The 9,914-nt window shown below is 45.1% G+C and overlaps 27 non-coding genes across 27 annotated transcripts; all 27 read right to left on the bottom strand.

The window, feature by feature from the left end:
• Positions 1 to 239: 239 nt before the first annotated feature.
• On the bottom strand, positions 240 to 331 carry TRNAI-UAU (transfer RNA isoleucine (anticodon UAU)). Its single transcript is given in 2 exon segments — positions 240 to 275; positions 294 to 331. It is a non-coding gene; the product is annotated as a tRNA-Ile (tRNA).
• Positions 332 to 474: 143 nt separating this feature from the next.
• On the bottom strand, positions 475 to 566 carry TRNAI-UAU (transfer RNA isoleucine (anticodon UAU)). Its single transcript is given in 2 exon segments — positions 475 to 510; positions 529 to 566. It is a non-coding gene; the product is annotated as a tRNA-Ile (tRNA).
• A 143-nt stretch (positions 567 to 709) lies between these two features.
• Positions 710 to 801, bottom strand: TRNAI-UAU (transfer RNA isoleucine (anticodon UAU)). The gene is given in 2 exon segments: positions 710 to 745; positions 764 to 801. It is a non-coding gene; the product is annotated as a tRNA-Ile (tRNA).
• Positions 802 to 943: 142 nt separating this feature from the next.
• TRNAI-UAU (transfer RNA isoleucine (anticodon UAU)) lies at positions 944 to 1,035 on the bottom strand. Its single transcript is given in 2 exon segments — positions 944 to 979; positions 998 to 1,035. It is a non-coding gene; the product is annotated as a tRNA-Ile (tRNA).
• Positions 1,036 to 1,648: 613 nt separating this feature from the next.
• On the bottom strand, positions 1,649 to 1,740 carry TRNAI-UAU (transfer RNA isoleucine (anticodon UAU)). Its single transcript is given in 2 exon segments — positions 1,649 to 1,684; positions 1,703 to 1,740. It is a non-coding gene; the product is annotated as a tRNA-Ile (tRNA).
• A 143-nt stretch (positions 1,741 to 1,883) lies between these two features.
• Positions 1,884 to 1,975, bottom strand: TRNAI-UAU (transfer RNA isoleucine (anticodon UAU)). Its single transcript is given in 2 exon segments — positions 1,884 to 1,919; positions 1,938 to 1,975. It is a non-coding gene; the product is annotated as a tRNA-Ile (tRNA).
• Positions 1,976 to 2,118: 143 nt separating this feature from the next.
• On the bottom strand, positions 2,119 to 2,210 carry TRNAI-UAU (transfer RNA isoleucine (anticodon UAU)). Its single transcript is given in 2 exon segments — positions 2,119 to 2,154; positions 2,173 to 2,210. It is a non-coding gene; the product is annotated as a tRNA-Ile (tRNA).
• A 143-nt stretch (positions 2,211 to 2,353) lies between these two features.
• Positions 2,354 to 2,445, bottom strand: TRNAI-UAU (transfer RNA isoleucine (anticodon UAU)). The gene is given in 2 exon segments: positions 2,354 to 2,389; positions 2,408 to 2,445. It is a non-coding gene; the product is annotated as a tRNA-Ile (tRNA).
• A 143-nt stretch (positions 2,446 to 2,588) lies between these two features.
• Positions 2,589 to 2,680, bottom strand: TRNAI-UAU (transfer RNA isoleucine (anticodon UAU)). The gene is given in 2 exon segments: positions 2,589 to 2,624; positions 2,643 to 2,680. It is a non-coding gene; the product is annotated as a tRNA-Ile (tRNA).
• A 143-nt stretch (positions 2,681 to 2,823) lies between these two features.
• TRNAI-UAU (transfer RNA isoleucine (anticodon UAU)) lies at positions 2,824 to 2,915 on the bottom strand. The gene is given in 2 exon segments: positions 2,824 to 2,859; positions 2,878 to 2,915. It is a non-coding gene; the product is annotated as a tRNA-Ile (tRNA).
• Positions 2,916 to 3,293: 378 nt separating this feature from the next.
• On the bottom strand, positions 3,294 to 3,385 carry TRNAI-UAU (transfer RNA isoleucine (anticodon UAU)). Its single transcript is given in 2 exon segments — positions 3,294 to 3,329; positions 3,348 to 3,385. It is a non-coding gene; the product is annotated as a tRNA-Ile (tRNA).
• Positions 3,386 to 3,528: 143 nt separating this feature from the next.
• Positions 3,529 to 3,620, bottom strand: TRNAI-UAU (transfer RNA isoleucine (anticodon UAU)). Its single transcript is given in 2 exon segments — positions 3,529 to 3,564; positions 3,583 to 3,620. It is a non-coding gene; the product is annotated as a tRNA-Ile (tRNA).
• A 377-nt stretch (positions 3,621 to 3,997) lies between these two features.
• TRNAV-UAC (transfer RNA valine (anticodon UAC)) lies at positions 3,998 to 4,089 on the bottom strand. The gene is given in 2 exon segments: positions 3,998 to 4,033; positions 4,052 to 4,089. It is a non-coding gene; the product is annotated as a tRNA-Val (tRNA).
• Positions 4,090 to 4,233: 144 nt separating this feature from the next.
• On the bottom strand, positions 4,234 to 4,325 carry TRNAI-UAU (transfer RNA isoleucine (anticodon UAU)). Its single transcript is given in 2 exon segments — positions 4,234 to 4,269; positions 4,288 to 4,325. It is a non-coding gene; the product is annotated as a tRNA-Ile (tRNA).
• A 143-nt stretch (positions 4,326 to 4,468) lies between these two features.
• On the bottom strand, positions 4,469 to 4,560 carry TRNAK-UUU (transfer RNA lysine (anticodon UUU)). Its single transcript is given in 2 exon segments — positions 4,469 to 4,504; positions 4,523 to 4,560. It is a non-coding gene; the product is annotated as a tRNA-Lys (tRNA).
• A 142-nt stretch (positions 4,561 to 4,702) lies between these two features.
• On the bottom strand, positions 4,703 to 4,794 carry TRNAI-UAU (transfer RNA isoleucine (anticodon UAU)). The gene is given in 2 exon segments: positions 4,703 to 4,738; positions 4,757 to 4,794. It is a non-coding gene; the product is annotated as a tRNA-Ile (tRNA).
• A 143-nt stretch (positions 4,795 to 4,937) lies between these two features.
• Positions 4,938 to 5,029, bottom strand: TRNAI-UAU (transfer RNA isoleucine (anticodon UAU)). Its single transcript is given in 2 exon segments — positions 4,938 to 4,973; positions 4,992 to 5,029. It is a non-coding gene; the product is annotated as a tRNA-Ile (tRNA).
• A 378-nt stretch (positions 5,030 to 5,407) lies between these two features.
• TRNAI-UAU (transfer RNA isoleucine (anticodon UAU)) lies at positions 5,408 to 5,499 on the bottom strand. The gene is given in 2 exon segments: positions 5,408 to 5,443; positions 5,462 to 5,499. It is a non-coding gene; the product is annotated as a tRNA-Ile (tRNA).
• A 143-nt stretch (positions 5,500 to 5,642) lies between these two features.
• On the bottom strand, positions 5,643 to 5,734 carry TRNAI-UAU (transfer RNA isoleucine (anticodon UAU)). Its single transcript is given in 2 exon segments — positions 5,643 to 5,678; positions 5,697 to 5,734. It is a non-coding gene; the product is annotated as a tRNA-Ile (tRNA).
• Positions 5,735 to 6,346: 612 nt separating this feature from the next.
• On the bottom strand, positions 6,347 to 6,438 carry TRNAI-UAU (transfer RNA isoleucine (anticodon UAU)). Its single transcript is given in 2 exon segments — positions 6,347 to 6,382; positions 6,401 to 6,438. It is a non-coding gene; the product is annotated as a tRNA-Ile (tRNA).
• A 142-nt stretch (positions 6,439 to 6,580) lies between these two features.
• On the bottom strand, positions 6,581 to 6,672 carry TRNAI-UAU (transfer RNA isoleucine (anticodon UAU)). The gene is given in 2 exon segments: positions 6,581 to 6,616; positions 6,635 to 6,672. It is a non-coding gene; the product is annotated as a tRNA-Ile (tRNA).
• A 1,552-nt stretch (positions 6,673 to 8,224) lies between these two features.
• Positions 8,225 to 8,316, bottom strand: TRNAI-UAU (transfer RNA isoleucine (anticodon UAU)). The gene is given in 2 exon segments: positions 8,225 to 8,260; positions 8,279 to 8,316. It is a non-coding gene; the product is annotated as a tRNA-Ile (tRNA).
• Positions 8,317 to 8,459: 143 nt separating this feature from the next.
• Positions 8,460 to 8,551, bottom strand: TRNAI-UAU (transfer RNA isoleucine (anticodon UAU)). The gene is given in 2 exon segments: positions 8,460 to 8,495; positions 8,514 to 8,551. It is a non-coding gene; the product is annotated as a tRNA-Ile (tRNA).
• Positions 8,552 to 8,694: 143 nt separating this feature from the next.
• On the bottom strand, positions 8,695 to 8,786 carry TRNAI-UAU (transfer RNA isoleucine (anticodon UAU)). Its single transcript is given in 2 exon segments — positions 8,695 to 8,730; positions 8,749 to 8,786. It is a non-coding gene; the product is annotated as a tRNA-Ile (tRNA).
• A 378-nt stretch (positions 8,787 to 9,164) lies between these two features.
• Positions 9,165 to 9,256, bottom strand: TRNAI-UAU (transfer RNA isoleucine (anticodon UAU)). Its single transcript is given in 2 exon segments — positions 9,165 to 9,200; positions 9,219 to 9,256. It is a non-coding gene; the product is annotated as a tRNA-Ile (tRNA).
• A 143-nt stretch (positions 9,257 to 9,399) lies between these two features.
• Positions 9,400 to 9,491, bottom strand: TRNAI-UAU (transfer RNA isoleucine (anticodon UAU)). The gene is given in 2 exon segments: positions 9,400 to 9,435; positions 9,454 to 9,491. It is a non-coding gene; the product is annotated as a tRNA-Ile (tRNA).
• A 143-nt stretch (positions 9,492 to 9,634) lies between these two features.
• TRNAI-UAU (transfer RNA isoleucine (anticodon UAU)) lies at positions 9,635 to 9,726 on the bottom strand. The gene is given in 2 exon segments: positions 9,635 to 9,670; positions 9,689 to 9,726. It is a non-coding gene; the product is annotated as a tRNA-Ile (tRNA).
• Between the last annotated feature and the right edge of the window lie 188 nt (positions 9,727 to 9,914).

Here is a 9,914-nt window from a genome sequence, read left to right as displayed (position 1 = left end):
GTGATTCCATAGGTGAGGGACGAACTCACAACCCCGGCATAGCTCACGAAAACTGTCGTATAAGTACCGTGTGCTAACTAATTGCGCCACTGGGGAACACGGTCGCACGTAGGAGTCTTTCCTTTAGGACTGTTGTCTACACACAACTCCAGTAAACAAATGTTTTCGAGCCAGGCAGTCGCCAGCATTGAGTATACAATTAACCTCATGACTAAATATGAAAACTAATAAAAATTTCATTCCCCAGGTGAGGCTCGAACTCACAACCCCGGCATAGCTCACGAGAACTGTCGTATAAGTACCGTGCGCTAACCAATTGCGCCACTGGAGAACGCGGTTGCACGTAAGAGTGTTTCCTTTAGGACTGTTGTCTACACACAACTCCAGTAAACAAATGTTTTCGAGCCAGGCAGTCGCCAGCATTGAGTATACAATTAACCTCATGACTAATTATGAAAACTAATAAAAATTTCATTCCCCAGGTGAGGCTCGAACTCACAACCCCGGCATAGCTCACGAGAACTGTCGTATAAGTACCGTGCACTAACCAATTGCGCCACTGGAGAACGCGGTTGCACGTAAGAGTGTTTCCTTTAGGACTGTTGTCTACACACACCTCCGGTAAACAAATGTTTTCGAGCCAGGCAGTCGCCAGCATTGAGTATACAATTAACCTCATGTAAAAATATGAAAACTGATAAAAACTTCATTCCCCAGGTGAGGCTCGAACTCACAACCCCGGCATAGCTCACGAGAACTGTCGTATAAGTACCGTGCGCTAACCAATTGCGCCACTGGGGAACACGGTTGCTTGTAAAAGTGTTTCCTTTAGGATTGTTGTCTACACACAACTCCAGTAAACAAATGTTTTCAGGCTAGGCAGTTGCCAGCATTGAGTATACAATTACCTCATGGCTAAATATGAAAACTAATAAAAATTTCACTCCCCAGGCGAGGCTCGAACTCACAACCCCGGCATAGCTGACGAGAACTGTTGTATAAGTACCGTGCGCTAACCGATTGCGCCACTGGGGAACACGGTCGCACGTAGGAGTCTTTCCTTTAGGACTGTTGTCTGCGCAAAACTCCAGTAAACAAATTTTTTCGAGCCAGGCAGTCGCCAGCATTGAGTATACAATTAACCTCATGACTAAATATGAAAACTAATAAAAATTTCATTCCACAGGCGAGTCTCGAACTCACAACCTCGGCATAGCTCACAAGAACTGTCGTGTAAGTACCGTGCGCTAACCAATTGCGCCGCTGCGGAACACGGTCGCACGTAAGAGTCTTTCCTTTAGGACTGTTGTCTGCGCAAAACTCCAGTAAACAAATTTTTTCGAGCCAGGCAGTCGCCAGCATTGAGTATACAATTAACCTCATGACTAAATATGAAAACTAATAAAAATTTCATTCCACAGGCGAGTCTCGAACTCACAACCTCGGCATAGCTGACGAGAACTGTCGTATAAGTACCGTGCGCTAACCAATGGCGCCACTGGGGAACACGTTTGCACGTAAGAGTGTTTCCTTTAGGACTGTTGTCTACACACACCTCCAGTAAACAAATGTTTTCGAGCCAGGCAGTCGCCAGCATTGAGTATACAATTAACCTCAAGACTAAATATGAAAACTAATAAAAATTTCATTCCCCAGGTGAGTCTCGAACTCACAACCCCGGCATAGCTGACGAGAACTGTTGTATAGGTACCATGCGCTAACCGATTGCGCCACTGGGGAACACGGTCGCACGTAGGAGTCTTTTCTTTAGGACTGTTGTCTCCACACAACACCAGTAAACAATAGTTTTCGAGCTAGGCAGTCGCCAGCATTGAGTATACAATTAACCTCATGGCTAAATATGAAAACTAATAAAAATTTCACTTCCCAGGTGAGGCTCGAACTCACAATCCCGGCATAGCTCACGAGAACTGTCGTATAAGTACCGTGCGCTAACCAATTGCGCCACTGGGGAACACGGTTGCACGTAAGAGTGTTTCCTTTAGGACTGTTGTCTACACACAACTCCAGTAAACAAATGTTTTCGGGCCAGGCTGTCGCCAGCATTGAGTATACAATTAACCTCATGACTAAATATGAAAACTAATAAAAATTTCAATCCCCAGGGGAGGCTCGAACTCACAACCCCGGCATAGCTCACGAGAACTGTCGTATAAGTACCGTGCGCTAACCAATTGCGCCACTGGGGAACACGGTTGCACATAAGAGTGTTTCCTTTAGGACTGTTCTCTACACACAACTCCAGTAAACAAATGTTTTCGGGCCAAGCTGTCGCCAGCATTGAGTATACAATTAACCTCATGACTAAATATGAAAACTAATAAATATTTCATTCCCCAGGTGAGGCTTGAACTCAAAACCCCGGCATAGCTCACGAGAACTGTCGTATAAGTACCGTGCGCTAACCAATTGCGCCACTGGGGAACACGGTTGCACGTAAGAGTGTTTCCTTTAGGACTGTTGTCTACACACAACTCCAGTAAACAAATGTTTTCGGGCCAGGCTGTCGCCAGCATTGAGTATACAATTAACCTCATGACTAAATATGAAAACTAATAAAAATTTCAATCCCCAGGGGAGGCTCGAACTCACAACCCCGGCATAGCTCACGAGAACTGTCGTATAAGTACCGTGCGCTAACCAATTGCGCCACTGGGGAACACGGTTGCACATAAGAGTGTTTCCTTTAGGACTGTTCTCTACACACAACTCCAGTAAACAAATGTTTTCGGGCCAAGCTGTCGCCAGCATTGAGTATACAATTAACCTCATGACTAAATATGAAAACTAATAAATATTTCATTCCCCAGGTGAGGCTTGAACTCAAAACCCCGGCATAGCTCACGAGAACTGTCGTATAAGTACCGTGCGCTAACCAATTGCGCCACTGGGGAACATGGTTGCACGTAAGAGTGTTTCCTTTAGGACTGTTGTCTACACACACCTCCAGTAAACAAATGTTTTCGAGTCAGGCAGTCGTCAGCATTTAGTATACAATTAACCTCATGACTAAATATGAAATCTAATAAAAATTTGATTCCATAGGTGAGGGACGAACTCACAACCCCGGTATAGCTCACGAGAACTGTCGTATAAGTACCGTGTGCTAACTAATTGCGCCACTGGGGAACACGGTCGCACGTAGGAGTCTTTCCTTTAGGACTGTTGTCTACACACAACTCCAGTAAACAAATGTTTTCGAGCCAGGCAGTCGCCAGCATTGAGTATACAATTACCCTCATGACTAAATATGAAAACTAATAAAAATTTCATTCCCCAGGTGAGGCTCGAACTCACAACCCCGGCATAGCTCACGAGAACTGTCGTATAAGTACCGTGCACTAACCAATTGCGCCACTGGAGAACGCGGTTGCACGTAAGAGTGTTTCCTTTAGGACTGTTGTCTACAGACACCTCCGGTAAACAAATGTTTTCGAGCCAGGCAGTCGCCAGCATTGAGTATACAATTAACCTCATGTAAAAATATGAAAACTAATAAAAACTTCATTCCCCAGGTGAGGCTCGAACTCACAACCCCGGCATAGCTCACGAGAACTGTCGTATAAGTACCGTGCGCTAACCAATTGCGCCACTGGGGAACACGGTTGCTTGTAAAAGTGTTTCCTTTAGGACTGTTGTCTACACACAACTCCAGTAAACAAATGTTTTCAGGCTAGGCAGTTGCCAGCATTGAGTATACAATTACCTCATGGCTAAATATGAAAACTAATAAAAATTTCACTCCCCAGGCGAGGCTCAAACTCACAACCCCGGCATAGCTTACAAGAACCGTCGTGTAAGTACCGTGCGCTAACCAATTGCGCCACTGCGGAACACGGTCGCACGTAGGAGTCTTTCCTTTAGGACTGTTGTCTGCGCAAAACTCCAGTAAACAAATTTTTTCGAGCCAGGCAGTCGCCAGCATTGAGTATACAATTAACCTCATGACTAAATATGAAAACTAATAAAAATTTCATTCCACAGGCGAGTCTCGAACTCACAACCTCGGCATAGCTCACAAGCACTGTCGTGTAAGTACCGTGCGCTAACCAATTGCGCCACTGCGGAACACGGTCGCACGTAGGAGTCTTTCCTTTAGGACTGTTGTCTGCGCAAAACTCCAGTAAACAAATTTTTTTCGAGCCAGGCAGTCGCCAGCATTGAGTATACAATTAACCTCATGACTAAATATGAAAACTAATAAAAATTTCATTCCACAGGCGAGTCTCGAACTCACAACCTCGGCATAGCTGACGAGAACTGTCGTATAAGTACCGTGCGCTAACCAATTGCGCCACTGGGGAACACGTTTGCACGTAAGAGGGTTTCCTTTACGACTGTTGTCTCCACACAACTCCAGTAAACAAATGTTTCCGAACCAGGCAGTCGCCAGCATTGAGTATACAATTAACCTCAAGCCTAAATATGAAAACTAATGAAAATTCCATTCCCCAGGTGAGGCTCAAACTCACAACCCCGGCATAGCTCACGAGAACTTACGTAAAGGTACCGTGCGCTAACCGATTGCGCCACTGGGGACACGGTCACACGTAGGAGTCTTTCCTTTAGGACTGTTGTCTGCGCAAAACTCCAGTAAACAAACGTTTTCGAGCCAGGCAGTCGAAAGCATTCAGTATACAATGAACCTCACGACTAAATATGAAAACTAATAAAAATTTCATGCCCCAGGTGAGGCTCGAACTCACAACCCCGGCATAGCTCACGAGAACTGTCGTATAAGTACCGTGCGCTATCCAATTGCGCCACTGGGGAAGACGGTCGCACGTAAGAGTGTTTCCTTTAGGACTGTTGTCTACACACACCTCCAGTAAACAAATGTTTTCGAGCCAGGCAGTCGCCAGCATTGAGTATACAATTAACCTCATGACTAAATATGAAAACTAATAAAAATTTCATTCCCCAGGTGAGTCTCGAACTCACAACCCCGGCATAGCTGACCAGAACTGTTGTATAGGTACCGTGCGCTAACCGATTGCGCCACTGGGGAACACGGTCGCACGTAGGAGTCTTTTCTTTAGGACTGTTGTCTCCACACAACACCAGTAAACAATAGTTTTCGAGCTAGGCAGTCGCCAGCATTGAGTATACAATTAACCTCATGGCTAAATATGAAAACTAATAAAAATTTCACTTCCCAGGTGAGGCTCAAACTCACAAACCCGGCATAGCTCACGAGAACTGTCGTATAAGTACCGTGCACTAACTAATTGCGCCACTGGGGAACACGGTCGCACGTAGGAGTCTTTTCTTTAGGACTGTTGTCTACACACAACTCCAGTAAACAAATGTTTTCGAGATAGGCAGTCGCCAGCATTGAGTATACAATTAACCTCATGACTGATAATGGAAACTAATAAGAATTTCATTCCCGAGGTGAGGCTCGAACTCACAATCCCGGCATAGCTCACGAGAACTGTCGTATAAGTACCGTGCGCTAACCAATTGCGCCACTGGGGAACACGGTTGCACGTAAGAGTGTTTCCTTTAGGACTGTTGTCTACACACAACTCCAGTAAACAAATGTTTTCGGGCCAGGCTGTCGCCAGCATTGAGTATACAATTAACCTCATGACTAAATATGAAAACTAATAAAAATTTCAATCCCCAGGGGAGGCTCGAACTCACAACCCCGGCATAGCTCACGAGAACTGTCGTATAAGTACCGTGCGCTAACCAATTGCGCCACTGGGGAACACGGTTGCACATAAGAGTGTTTCCTTTGGGACTGTTCTCTACACACAACTCCAGTAAACAAATGTTTTCGGGCCAAGCTGTCGCCAGCATTGAGTATACAATTAACCTCATGACTAAATATGAAAACTAATAAATATTTCATTCCCCAGGTGAGGCTTGAACTCAAAACCCCGGCATAGCTCACGAGAACTGTCGTATGAGTACCGTGCGCTAACCAATTGCGCCACTGGGGAACATGGTTGCACGTAAGAGTGTTTCCTTTAGGACTGTTGTCTACACACACCTCCAGTAAACAAATGTTTTCGAGTCAGGCAGTCGTCAGCATTTAGTATACAATTAACCTCATGACTAAATATGAAATCTAATAAAAATTTGATTCCATAGGTGAGAGACGAACTCACAACCCCGGCATAGCTCACGAGAACTGTCGTATAAGTACCGTGTGCTAACTAATTGCGCCACTGGGGAACACGGTCGCACGTAGGAGTCTTTCCTTTAGGACTGTTGTCTACACACACCTCCAGTAAGCAAATGTTTCGAGCCAGGCAGTCGCCAGCATTGAGTATACAATTAACCTCATGACTAATAATGAAAACTAATAAAAATTTCATTTCCCAGGTGAGGCTCGAACTCACAACCCCGGCATAGCTCACGAGAACTGTCGTATAAGTACCGTGCGCTAACCAATTGCGCCACTGCGAACACGGTTTCACGTAAGAGTGTTTCCTTTAGGACTGTTGTCTACACACACCTCCAGTAAACAAATGTTTTCGAGCCAGGCAGTCGCCAGCATTGAGTATACAATTAACCTCATGACTAATAATGAAAACTAATAAAAATTTCATTCCCCAGGTGAGGCTCGAAATCACAACCCCGGCATAGCTCACGAGAACTGTCGCATAAGTACCGTGCGCTAACCAATTGCGCCACTGGGGAACACGGTTGCACGTAAGAGTGTTTCCTTTAGGACTGTTCTCTACACACACCTCCAGTAAACAAATGTTTTCGAGCCAGGCAGTCGCCAGCATTGAGTATACAATTAACCTCATGACTAAATATGAAAACCAATAAAATTTTCATTCCCCAGGTGAGGCTCGAACTCACAACGTTGCATAGCTCACGAGAACTGTCGCATAAGTACCGTGCGCTAACCAATTGCGCCACTGGGGAACACGGTTTCACGTTAGAGTGTTTCCTTTACGACTGTTGTCTACACACACCTCCATTAAACAAATGTTTTCGAGCCAGGCAGTCGCCAGCATTGCGTATACAGTTGACCTTATGACTAAATATGAAAACTAATAAAAATTTCATTCCCCAGGTGAGGCTCGAACTCACAACCCCGGGATAGCTCACGAGAACTGTCGTATAAGTATGGTGCGCTAACCAATTGCGCCACTGGGGAACACGGTTGCACGTAAGAGTGTTTCCTTTAGGACTGTTGTCTACACACACCTCCAGTAAACAAATGTTTTCGAGCCAGGCAGTCGCCAGCATTGAGTATACAATTAACCTCATGACTAAATATGAAAACTGATAAAAATTTCATTCCCCAGGTGAGTCTCGAACTCACAACCCCGGCATAGCTGACGAGAACTGTTGTATAGGTACTGTGCGCTAACCGATTGCACCACTGGGGAACACGGTCGCACGTAGGAGCCTTTTCTTTAGGACTGTTGTCTCCACACAACTCCAGTAAACAATAGTTTTCGAGCTAGGCAGTCGCCAGCATTGAGTATACAATTAACCTCATGGCTAAATATGAAAACTAATAAAAATTTCACTCCCCAGGTGAGGCTCAAACTCACAACCCCGGCATAGCTCACGAGAACTGTCGTATAAGTATGGTGCGCTAACCAATTGCGCCACTGGGGAACACGGTTGCACATAGGAGTCTTTCCTTGAGGACTGTTGTCTGCGCAAGACTCCAGTAAACAAATGTTTTCGAGCCAGGCAGTCGCCAGCATTGAGTATACAATTAACCTCATGACTAAATATGAAACCTAATAAAAATTTCATTCCACAAGTGAGTCTCGAACTCACAACCCCGGCATAGCTGACGAGAACTGTTGTATAAGTACCGTGCGCTAACCGATTGCGCCACTGGGGAACACGGTCGCACGTAGGAGTCTTTTCTTTAGGACTGTTGTCTCCACACAACTCCAGAAAACAATAGTTTTCGAGCTAGGCAGTCGCCAGCATTGAGTATACAATTATCCTCATGGCTCAATATGAAAACTAATAAAAATTTCACTCCCCAGGTGAGGCTCAAACTCACAAACCCGGCATAGCTCACGAGAACTGTCGTATAAGTACCGTGCGCTAACTAATTGCGCCACTGGGGAACACGGTCGCACGTAGGAGTCTTTTCTTTAGGACTGTTGTCTACACACAACTCCAGTAAACAAATGTTTTCGAGCCAGGCAGTCGCCAGCATTGAGTATACAAATAACCTCATGACTAAATATGAAAACTAATAAAAATTTCATTCCACAGGTGAGTCTCGAACTCACAACCCCGGCATAGCTGACGAGAACTGTCGTATAAGTACCGTGCGCTAACCAATTGCGCCACTGGGGAACACGGTCGCACGTAGGAGTCTTTTCTTTAGGACTGTTGCCTACACACAACTCCAGTAAACAAATGTTTTCGAGCTAGGCAGTCGCCAGCATTGAGTATACAATTAACCTCATGACTAAATATGAAAACTAATAAAAATTTCAATCCCCAGGGGAGGCTCGAACTCACAACCCCGGCATAGCTCACGAGAACTGTCGTATAAGTACCGTGCGCTAACCAATTGCGCCACTGGGGAACACGGTTGCACTTAAGAGTGTTTCCTTTAGGACTGTTCTCTACACACAACTCCAGTAAACAAATGTTTTCGGGCCAAGCTGTCGCCAGCATTGAGTATACAATTAACCTCATGACTAAATATGAAAAATAATAAATATTTCATTCCCCAGGTGAGGCTTGAACTCAAAACCCCGGCATAGCTCACGAGAACTGTCGTATAAGTACCGTGCGCTAACCAATTGCGCCACTGGGGAACATGGTTGCACGTAAGAGTGTTTTCTTTAGGACTGTTGTCTACACACACCTCCAGTAAACAAATGTTTTCGAGTCAGGCTGTAGTCAGCATTTAGTATACAATTAACCTCATGACTAAATATGAAATCTAATAAAAATGTGATTCCATAGGTGAGGGACGAACTCACAACCCCGGCATAGCTCACGAAAACTGTCGTATAAGTACCGTGTGCTAACTAATTGCGCCACTGGGGAACACGGTCGCACGTAGGAGTCTTTCCTTTAGGACTGTTGTCTACACACAACTCCAGTAAACAAATGTTTTCGAGCCAGGCAGTCGCCAGCATTGAGTATACAATTAACCTCATGACTAAATATGAAAACTAATAAAAATTTCATTCCCCAGGTGAGGCTCGAACTCACAACCCCGGCATAGCTCACGAGAACTGTCGTATAAGTACCGTGCGCTAACCAATTGCGCCACTGGAGAACGCGGTTGCACGTAAGAGTGTTTCCTTTAGGACTGTTGTCTACACACAACTCCAGTAAACAAATGTTTTCGAGCCAGGCAGTCGCCAGCATTGAGTATACAATTAACCTCATGACTAATTATGAAAACTAATAAAAATTTCATTCCCCAGGTGAGGCTCGAACTCACAACCCCGGCATAGCTCACGAGAACTGTCGTATAAGTACCGTGCACTAACCAATTGCGCCACTGGAGAACGCGGTTGCACGTAAGAGTGTTTCCTTTAGGACTGTTGTCTACACACACCTCCGGTAAACAAATGTTTTCGAGCCAGGCAGTCGCCAGCATTGAGTATACAATTAACCTCATGTAAAAATATGAAAACTGATAAAAACTTCATTCCCCAGGTGAGGCTCGAACTCACAACCCCGGCATAGCTCACGAGAACTGTCGTATAAGTACCGTGCGCTAACCAATTGCGCCACTGGGGAACACGGTTGCTTGTAAAAGTGTTTCCTTTAGGATTGTTGTCTACACACAACTCCAGTAAACAAATGTTTTCAGGCTAGGCAGTTGCCAGCATTGAGTATACAATTACCTCATGGCTAAATATGAAAACTAATAAAAATTTCACTCCCCAGGCGAGGCTCAAACTCACAACCCCGGCATAGCTCACAAG

This window comes from Rhipicephalus microplus, chromosome 8 (genome assembly GCF_043290135.1).
Source record: "Rhipicephalus microplus isolate Deutch F79 chromosome 8, USDA_Rmic, whole genome shotgun sequence".
NCBI lineage: Eukaryota > Metazoa > Arthropoda > Arachnida > Ixodida > Ixodidae > Rhipicephalus > Rhipicephalus microplus.
The sequence above is the reverse complement of the archived record's forward strand: the minus strand, read 5'-3'. Positions and strand labels throughout refer to the sequence as shown.